Genomic DNA, 10,960 nt, shown 5'->3' on the forward strand with positions numbered 1-10,960 from the left:
GCATTAGTAGACTAGATGAAAATCAAGTCCATAGGAAGGCTAAAATTATTTTTATTATTCTATAATAACAAAATCTTGCAAGTGTGATTTTTGCTACACTTACTCTTCTTTCTTACACCCCATGGAATTAGGAAGACATCTGCCTAAACCACTTCCAAATATTATTGGCTATTCAGAAATTTAAAAATGTTGCAGCCTCTTTCGCCTACGCAGCTGTTCCTTCGTATATCCATCAGGCTCATCTTTCTTGCTCTCAATATAGATGTCCATTTGTGTTAGTTGTACACATATTGTTGAAAACTATTCACTGAGGGCAAAAACATATTCACTTTGGATAAAGCCTAATCGTTGAAATAAAATAGGCTGCTTTAGAACAATTTCAGCATCTTCCTCACTATTGTTTTAATGATGTATGGTACTATAAAACAGATCTGTCAGTGGCTCCTCCATGATAATCAACAGAAGGATACCTAGGTTCTTTCAGGTAAAATGTGAAAAGGCCTGCTGGTTAGAGTATTATTGAGTATTATGGTGTCTGTTAATCTAATGGGATAAACAGTGGTAGAATGCTTATGCCAAATGCTATGCAGTATTTTCAGAATTTTGTATCATTTTAACAAATAATAGTGGCTACTATATTAAAAATAAATAGCAGTCAGATCAGATAATAACAAGACCTGCAAACAAGAACTTGTTGGATTAATTAATAAAATAAAGTCATAGAAAATGAAGAAGCTAAAATATTATTTAGAATAACTTTAGAAATAGAACATTTGTGGCAAAAGAAAGCAAAGATGGTGCCAATAGCAATAGATGCGTTGGGTGCAATCCCAAAACATCTGGACCACCACTGGAATACCATCAGCATTGGCAGAATCACTGTCAATCGGTTGCAAAAGGCAGCTTTATTTAGACAACCTACTTTCTGCAACAATACTTTTAATACCATCAAACATCCAGATCTGCCTATTCCAGGTCCTTTAAAAGATTTGATAGGTGAAAATGCCAAATGCAGTCAGAACATCTGTCTGTCTGACCGTGCAATGAACCATAATTTTGTAGTACTATCAGCACTCTTGAATACCTATGTATCAGCCAGGCAGGGGCTGGATTGTGTGTTTTCCTGACTGAAAATATTCAATTTTATTTTAACCTGCCCAAAATAATTTATATATTCATAAGTTTATTTCTTTCTTAATCTATAATAATGTTATTTTAAAAATGGATATGCATTATTACATATTACACCCATATCAAAAATATAAAACAAAAATAAAATACAGGATCTAATTCCAGGGTAAAATAGATAAAAGAAGATATAGTAATAAAATACATATGTGGTAAATACAGAGATTAAACATTCAGGTAAATAAATTATCTTTACAAGTTACCCAATCTGTTCAATCAGATCAACTGTCTTAACTATAAATATAGCAGTTCTGCTCATATTGCATACATTAGAACCCAGGATAAAAAGGATAATTTGCGATTCAGATCCCAACGGGCTGTTCTTTCAAGTAGTGACTAAGAATTTAAACCTAAAAAGGGCATATAGTTGAGAATCCAACAAAACATGAGCAATGTCTTCAATGACCAGACAAATACATATCCTCTCATGATATGGCAGGTGTGGAAGTGCATGTATTTGGCTATGGAATTCAATAACTCAAATCTGGCTCTAGAATAGGTCATTCTTGAGAATTGCATCAAAATCAGTGACAGGTATTTTTCACATTGAAAAAATAGTTTTGTTCTTAGCCAATCATCTAAGAACTATTTTTAGCCAATAATTCCATGTCAGTTTGAGTACTGATTTCTAGGACTCTCTGTTTAAAAATTTCCTTTGCCAGGGAGGCAATTGAGAATGTTGAATAGAAAACCATGCAGTGAATTAACTTTAGTAAATTGACTTATTCAGGAATTGGTCTGAGCCACATTTATCTGTTTTGTTAAACATTTTTGGGTAGTATATCAGGGACATTATTATATTAATAGGAGTGAAACAGTTTTTTTAGAAATTATTTTTCTGATATTGAAAAAGGTAAATAGTATCAGACCAATTTAATCATAGAATAAGAGAAAAATCAGGAAATACCTGAGTGTAGATTAACTATAGACAGTTTAGAAAACTGCTTGGAAGAAGGCTATAGCAAATCTGTAAAATACAAATACTGTATTTTACTGGCAAGAGAGCTACATCCATATGCCTAAAATATGTTTCACGAGGAGTCACACTCAGTTTGATGCCTTTAGTACTTTTTCTCCTAATTCACATAAACAGTGAATAGATGATTATATACCAAGATATATATGTATTGATGAAATATATATTGTAGTTAAAATATCAGTCACTAGTAAAATAGCTACTGTATTTTGGCAGCATACATGGGCCAGCGTTGTCAAGCAAAATGATTTTCAGTCAACAGTGTAAAATAGGTAAGATATAAAGAGCCAGATGAATAGATCTGGTTCTCTGATTGTATTTTAAAATTATGAATGAATTCTTACTTGTTAAATAGAATTTCATTAAGTAGGATTAGTTGTGCCCCATTTTAATATTTGATGTTTCCATATAATTTTATGATTCTTAATTGCATTTTATAATGCTTTGATTGTTTATACTCATTCATTATATACTAATTTCCCCACTGTATTTTTAGATATTTTAATTCTACATTGGAATTATTTTTTATTTTCCTGTATTGTAATATGACTGCATATTGCCCAAAATGTTACTGCTGACAGGTGGAAGAAAGGAAAAAAGGGTATCTAAATATTAATCAAACAATAAAACAATCTAGTTAGCATAGTAAATGTTGGAATCTCGATTCAAAATATAAGTTTACACAATATTCAATTTCCTTCTCTTTTCCATCAGTTTATGTTCTTCACAATTCAATACATAAGATTTCAAGTAATCAAATTTTATATCTATCTAAAAATAACTATATAATGAAATACAAAATTCATTAGCCTCTATTATGATTGAATACAAAAATATTTAAAGTAGAAGTAACTTTTAAAAATATTCTAGGTAAATTATATTACTTAAGAGCCGTGGTGGTGCAGTGGTTAGAATGCAGTACTGCAATGTAATTCTGCCAACTGCCTGCAGTTCAATCCTGACTGGCTCAAGGTTGACTCAGCCTTCTGTCCTTCCAAGGTCAGTAAAATGAGGACCCAGATTGTTGAGGGCAATATGCTGACTCTGTAAACTGCTTAGAGAGGGCTGTAAAGCACTATGAAGTGGTATATTGCTAAGGTCTGTTGCTACTTAATTGACTACTTAATTTTCAAATATTTTGTGTGGTCTATATGGCTGCAAAGGGAAAATAAATAATTATGTCTAGTATTTTTGTAACATAATATCACCTTTATTTTTTATACTTATATTATTTGTAAAATTAAAAGTTTTCTGAATTCGCAAGTTTTGATGAGTTTTGATGAAAGGCCAACATTATTCCAGAGTGTGTTCTTCTACTATATAAGAACAAATTTCCTCAGCAATCTTGATAGATAATCCTGCAAGATTCAAGGAAAATCCTATTCAAAATGAGAGCAAAACTTGACTTCAGTGAAAATGTTGAATAAAAACATATTTGGCAGAAATTATTTATTAATTCTATTTATAAACATGCTTTTCTTTCGGGAGCTAATGGAGGAATTTAGAGCACCCCTTCCTCCCATTTTTACAACAAATCTGTGAAGTTATGCTGCATTAAAAGAGAGTGACTGCTAAGGATGACTACTCCTAGTCATAAATTTTTAATCACACTACTTTGCTTTTTAGATGTCTGATCTATATCATTTCTCTAGCAACTCAGACAGTCTCATATGGTTATATTAGTAATGTAATGTTGACACTGAGATTTTAAGAGCATTAAAAAAATCTAAGAGGAATACTGCATATGCAAATATCATTAACATTGTGACACAAAATATCAACTTGTCCATGGCACAAACAAATGATCATAGTAAAATCAACATCAATTTTCATATCAGAATTTGTCATAAACTCCTCCTCATGCACCCTCCACTCCAAATAGCTATTTTTGGAAAACTGTGAAAGTATAATTTTCCTAGATTGTGAGACTTTGTGAACTCTAAACTTTAGATTGAGAGCAAATATGTTCTAGTTAAGATCTTTAGATTAGTTTGCAAAGTCAAAAATCTTGATTATTTTGTTTCTATACGATCGATTAACAACATTGATTAACAATAACTGAAACTGTAAAAGTGGTAATGAGCTCGTCTTCACATATTCTACAACCTGATGTCATACCAACAGAATATTATTTATTTATTTATTTATTATCTACCTCACTCAACATGAGTGAAATAAAAAATGTGGATATTAATGTATCTCTGCATTGTGAAAATAATTATGGGAATCATCAGAATACTTATTGAGAAAGAGAAAGCATTCTTTCTGATGAAGTTTACCCTTCATCAATTAAATATAGCTGCTTCTCCTCATTGCTGCTTCATGCTGATTGGCACCAGTAACAAAAGTAAAGAAGGAGAACTGTGGGATGATGAAAATAAGGAAAGGCAACTGTGGAGTGCAAGTAGATTGGTAGAAGGCAAGTCTCTATTTCCATGGTGCTGAGGATATCTTGTCATTGTATCTTCTAATTCTGGAACTAGAACTGAGCATGTAAAACCCCAGGTATTTTCGATTAAAATGGAATAGTTCCAACCCTAAATTTGCTAATAAATCAGAAAAAAAATCATTGAAAAAAATCAAAACAGGGAAGGAAGATCACTTTCTTTTCTTTTTTATTTTCTCTAATCTTTGGATGAATTGAGATTTTATGTATTGACAAATACATTGTTGCATCAGTCTAGTTGGTTTCCCAATTTATACAATTATTTTGTTCATTAAAATTGAAAATGAAATGAAAATAGGAAAAAAATCCAGATGCATTCCAACCTCTGAGATTATAGTTTTCACCCTTGACATTTCTATTACAGCAGTTCTTTGATTTCAAGAACAATTATGAAAGTCAAAGGACAACTGTCTCAATGAACAGAATATTTATCCCTAGTTAAGATAGGGGTACTGTTTATGTATATTGAATAACATTCATGAAGCAGTATATTCTGATTTATAGGTCCATCAAAGTGAGCTGTTTGAATTAATTTAGAAGAGCCTTGTGCAGCATGTTTAAACTAGAGTTAATGTTTAAAACACTAACCATTTACAGTGCTGATCATTTTAATTAGCAAATTTGGCCTCTATTTTAATAGTTTCCAAATTCATCACGCACATTTGGAGAACATTAAGATCTTCAGTACAACAGGTAAAAGATATTAGCTGACAGCTATGAATATTTTGTCAGTGAATAAAGCTTGAATGAAATTGTAGCAAACCAAAGGTGTGTTGGGATCTGACAAGTTAACGCCAATAAGACATTGAAAGAATTGAGTAATTTGTTGCCTCCAGCAAAATTCTTCTATAAGTAACACAGAAAGGGAGTAATGCTATAAAAGTGTCAAAAAAAATCCCCACTTCTAATTGAGGACATTTCAATAGGTCTTGAGGGCAAGAATTTTCAGAAGGATATCTGGAAACTAAAAACAATTCATCCATAGAAAATATTCAAGTGAACAGTTTAAGGTTTAGGGAGGGAGGAACTCTGGAACATCTGTTTCCTTTATTCTTTTATTCTTTCTGCTCTTTTTCTCTCTCTAGGTATTTAGCTATGTAGCTATTCTCATTTTTAAAAAGTTGCCAGATAGAATGGATGAAACTACCATGTTATGCATATACTATACATAGTTCAATTCAAGTAGCGGCAGACTTTTAATTGGATCACATTTATGCAAATTGCATGTAGAGATCACAGTATTCCCTCAGCATTTCCAAGTGCCTTCTAGAGTGAAAGGCAGAGGAGGTGCCTAGATTAACACTGGAGGAAAACAAAAAGTGAATTCAACTGGAGAAAAGTTAGAGCTTTATTGGAACTTATCTTGGGACAATAAAAGAGACAGAACATGTTTATTTCTTCGCTCTTATTGTGTTCTTTGACTATCAACCAGAACAACCCAGTTCCTCCTGGGTCAGTAGATTTCTACAGGATAACTGTAAGAACTGTTCTTGACACCTGATGAATTAAACCACTCAGATTTGTTCTGAGCTGGAATCTAGATGGACAACTCATTGAAGATTGAGGTACAGTCTTGTAATGATATCTAGGAGGAGTCTGAATCTGCTATTCCTAAAGAGGTAGACAAGATCTTCAGTACTATGGGTGCATGTGCTTGTGTTTTAGATTTATGTCCTCCTGGCTGGTTAAAAGCCTCCAAGGAGGGAATGTGTGAATGGAGCTGCATGATGATAGCTGCTTAAGAGAGAAGTTGTTCTGCTCGCTCTTAAAAATGTAGTGATCCCTCTCATCTTCAAGAACCCTTGCTGAATCCTACTGAATTGGACAATTTTCACCGGGTCTATGACAACTTGCCACATTCAATTTGCTGTGGCCATCTTGCCATGGCCAACTTGCCACAGCCATCTTGTTACGGCAAACTCACCATGCCCATTTTGCCACCGTGGGTAATATTTATTGGGTTGAGTTGCCCCATGTGGAATTGTTGGCCATGAGTTGTACACAGCTAGTTGTCCCATAGCAAGTTGGCTGCGGCGAGATGGCTGTGGTGGATTGGCTGTGGTGACATGGCCATGCTAAGATGGCTGCACTGAGATGGCCATGGCAAGATGGCTATGGCAAGTTGGCCATATTGAATTGTCACATTCTGACTTTCACCAGTCTCCAATCTTCCTTTTTTAGGGAAGGTTGTTGAGAAGGTAACTGCCCTACTATTCCATGGAATCCTAGAGAAAGTAGTTTATTTAGATTCTTTTAGTCTGCTTTCTAGACAGATTGTAGTACTGAAATACTGGTAGTACTGAATGATGTTCATCAGAAAAATGGCTTATCTTTGGTGAAGTCAGAATGGGTGAATGCTACCATTCTGCTCTTTTTGACATCTTAGTCAGTACCATTGACCATGGTATCCTTGTGAACCAGTTTAGGGAATTGAGAGTGGGGATACTGTTTGTTTTTCTCCCGCCTTCATAGCTACTCCCAGTTGGTGTTTCTTGGGTTTCCTCAGAGCTCTGATTTTACTACCTTCTCTTTAACTTCTATATGAATCCTCTGAGAGAGGACATCTGTCTGATGGAGTGCAATATTATTAGTATCTTCAGTACCCCTGGCCATTCCTGCACCTGGTGGCTGTGGGTACCTTGATGGGGAAGAATAGGTTTCACATCAATCTTGCTAAAACAGAGGGCCTATGGGTTTGGGTACTTGAGTTATAGAATTGGAAAGTTTCCAACCTTGTGTATGGGGTGGAACTACACAATTGGGGTTTCTTCCTGAAGTCACAGGAATTGGGTGATAGCTTTGAAAAGGGCAACCTTTGCACAAGTTATTTATATGTGTCAATGAGCCACTTCATGGATTGGGGGCACTTGCTTATGGCCATTCATACCTTAGCTACCTCCCAGCTCGATGGTTACAATATACCTTATAGAATGCAGTGTGCAGGTAGTTATGGGTACTTTTCACTATGCCCATGTGTGACTCCAATACTTTGCATCTCAGCCATTCAAAGTAGCAATTAAAGGTGCTAGTTGTCTTCTTTAAAACCTCATATGGCATAGGATCAAGTTACTGGAGGTACCATTTTCTGCCTAGGATGTGATAGGGAAGCTACGATCTGGGTCACTTCATTAAAATAATGCTATCTTATGGGACTCAAGATTTTCATCAACTTCTCGATGATGGCTCTCATCTTTCAAAGCAATCTTTTTTAAAAACATATTAATTTTCCAGTTTTACATTTACATATTTGAAAAGCAGCGTGGCGGCTGGGTCAGTTCATAATTCAATATCATACAAATTTCTTTAGTACAAATCACAAACTATTACATTAAATATTTCCTCTCTTTTTCCCTTTGTATTTACCATCTCGCATTTAAATTAATACAATTCTTATTATATTAATTTAATACAAATAGCTTTCTTACATTTATCAATAATTTGTAGTTTATACATATCTTAGTCATTTTAATGTTCAATCTTTTTAGACAATCAATGTCCTGGTAAGTTTTTCCCAATTTTTAGTTTCCCATAAATATTTAAATTTAACGTTTAATAAGTTTCCAAATTTTAAATAATCCCAATTCCCTTTATCACAATTCATCCCTGGATCTTACATCAGCTGGTTAATAATACAATATAATATTCTTATTTTATGGTAATTTCCAAATATCTTAAATTTAATAACCAAAATTTCTCTTATTTCAGCATTTAATACTTCCTCTTTTTTCTCTCAGTATCTACTATCTTATATTTAAGCTAATAACTTTTATTATTACCACTAAATAAAAACATATTTATACGACTCTTGGGTGCTTCCATATAGTGTCCAAATAACCACGATCACCAAGAGAAGATAAAATGTTTATAAACAATTAAAAAGTTAAAAACAATTTAAAAGCAATAAAACATTTAAAAATTATCGGCAACCGAGCTTTCGTCGGACTCTCCCGACATCATCAGGGTTGCTGAGGCGGTGTTTGGGAGGGTTTATATACAATTCACACATGCCTGCATCCGGCTGCGCGAGCGCGTAACCGGGCCTCGGTACACGCGCTCCTGCGCGGTGCCTGTTTTCCCTTTACCCACATGTAAGCGTCTAGCCTTCTTTCCCTGTGTGTTGCTATGGGGTCCCTGGGTGTCTTCATCAGGGATCATCTGGGGTTCCTTCCTGCACCTTTCACCCGTTGCAACCCTTTCATCCCCCCCTCTAATCCATCCGTTTTTCCTCCCTCATTCGCTTTACCCCTAATTCCTCTATCACTTTCACAATCTCTCTCGTATGTGCTGGCTTCAACTCCATTCTCCTGCAAGTTGCTATCACCCCTTCCATTCCACTCGTGGGGGATCCGAGGGTCCCCAACGGGCCCCCGGTCAACCCCTCTCTCACCGGGTCTCCCCATCGAGTCCAGATTAATCCCCTCCCCTCTCCCTCCAATGCTAACATTGCCTGTATTTCCTTCTTCTTCTCTTCGGGGCTCATTCCACACCCTCCCCCCATTCTTACAATCACTCACTCTATCCCTATTTGCCCTCAACCCCCCTTTATCCAACCCACCCTCCTGTTGTGGCCACTCCCCTCCCATCCTCTCTAATACTACCATCCCATTGCCATCGCTCTCTCTTCCAAAAATCCTCTCGCCCCCCGGACCTTCTACCCTCCTGTTCCTATCTCCACCGCGTCCTCCATCCATCCATCGGCTCCATTTCTTCCTTCGATCTACCACTCCCGAGCTCACTTCATTCTCGGGGGCGTACGCCCCCTCCGCTCCTCTGTTATAGCATTCCCCTGTGCTCCTCACACACTCCGGCCCACTTTTCACCGTTTCCCTCCCGCTCTCATTCTTGCTGTCCCATGATCCATTACCCTCTTTCCTACCGGGGCTCCTCCTCCTATGCCCTTCAACGGGCTCCCGGCCGGTTTTTCCCTCGCTGGATCTCCCCATTGAGTTGGACCTGGTCTCCTCCTCTCTCCCTCTGCTCGCGGCGCAGCGTGCGTCGTTCTCTCCTTCGCCCAACGCTTCCTTCCCTGCTCCCTTTCCATCCTTACAATCCACTCTCTCCTCATACTTGTCTGCATTCCAACTCCCTTCATTCTTGGAGGCACCCACACCCTCCGATCTTTCGTTACACCATTCCCCTGTGCCCCCAGTGTGCTCCGATCCACTCTCCGCCGTCCCATCTTCGTTCTTGCCATCCAATGGTCTTTTATCCCTTTTCATACTGGGGTTCCTCCTCCTATGCCCTTTAACGGGCTCTCGGGTGGTTCTTTTCTCGCCGGGTCTCCCCATTGAGTCTGGTGTGTTTGCCTCTTCTCCCCCTCCACGCGCAATATTGCGCGTGCCATTCACCTCCTCCCCTAATACTTCCTTCTCTATTCTCTTTTCCTCACTATAATCAACCCCCCCTTTGCGCTTATCCACACTCCGGGTCCCTCCGTGCCACTCCTCCTCTCGAGGGGCGTGGGGAGATTTTCCCCTGCTGTCCTCAATCCCCTCGAGATCGGAGTGCTCCAACCAACTCCGACCCGTTCTCTCACACACTCTATCGCTCCCCGGGGTCCCGGTGCCCTCCAAATTATCATTCTTCCATCCATGCCATTCCTCTCCTCGGTCCGTTACCTCCCCCCTTCTTTCCTTCTCAAGGGCCCCCATGCCTCTCAATTTACCATCGTGCCATTCACTGCATTCGCCTACATGCTTAGTTCTCACAACCCCATCTTCCATTCCCCCTCCCACGCCCCCATCCGTATCGTCCAAGAATTCTTCACCCCCTTCTTGTCTCCTCCTCAGTCCATACGGCTTCCTGTTCTTTCCTCCCCCAACTGGTGGACGTTCCATCCTGCTCCGAAGTTCTCTCCTCATGTCGGGCTCACTCGGGGTGCCTTGGTGTCCTTGCGGGTGCTGATTAAAGGTTGGGCCTTCCCGTACGGGGTGCCCGGCGCCCTGGACTGTCCTCTGCATCCCCATGCCCCAGGGGGTACTGGTTCTGACCGCCTTCCTCCTATGTTCACGGTTTTTGCCGCGGTGATTGTCCTGCCACGTCCTGAGTGTTTGATGTGCCTGGCACATATCAACACGCCGGTTGATGGAATCCCGGCCCGAGAACCAGGCTTCTTTCAGTAGTCTCCCACTTTTGGTGGCATCCACCGCGAGGACCTGGGCGTGCTCAAAATCGAAACGATGGTCCTGCTCGGCCATGTGAGTCCATATCTGCGAATACTGCTCACCTCTTCTAACGGCCAAGTTGTGCTCATGGAGGCGGGTCTTGAGTCTTTTGGCTGTCTCCCCCACGTAGTGGCTCTTGCAGTCTAAACAGTTGATTCTGTAAACCACTGTCGATCTTTCCATCGT

This window comes from Protobothrops mucrosquamatus, unplaced genomic scaffold, assembly GCF_001527695.2.
Source record: "Protobothrops mucrosquamatus isolate PMUCROS unplaced genomic scaffold, P.Mucros_1.0 scaffold83, whole genome shotgun sequence".
Taxonomy (NCBI): Eukaryota; Metazoa; Chordata; class Lepidosauria; order Squamata; family Viperidae; genus Protobothrops; species Protobothrops mucrosquamatus.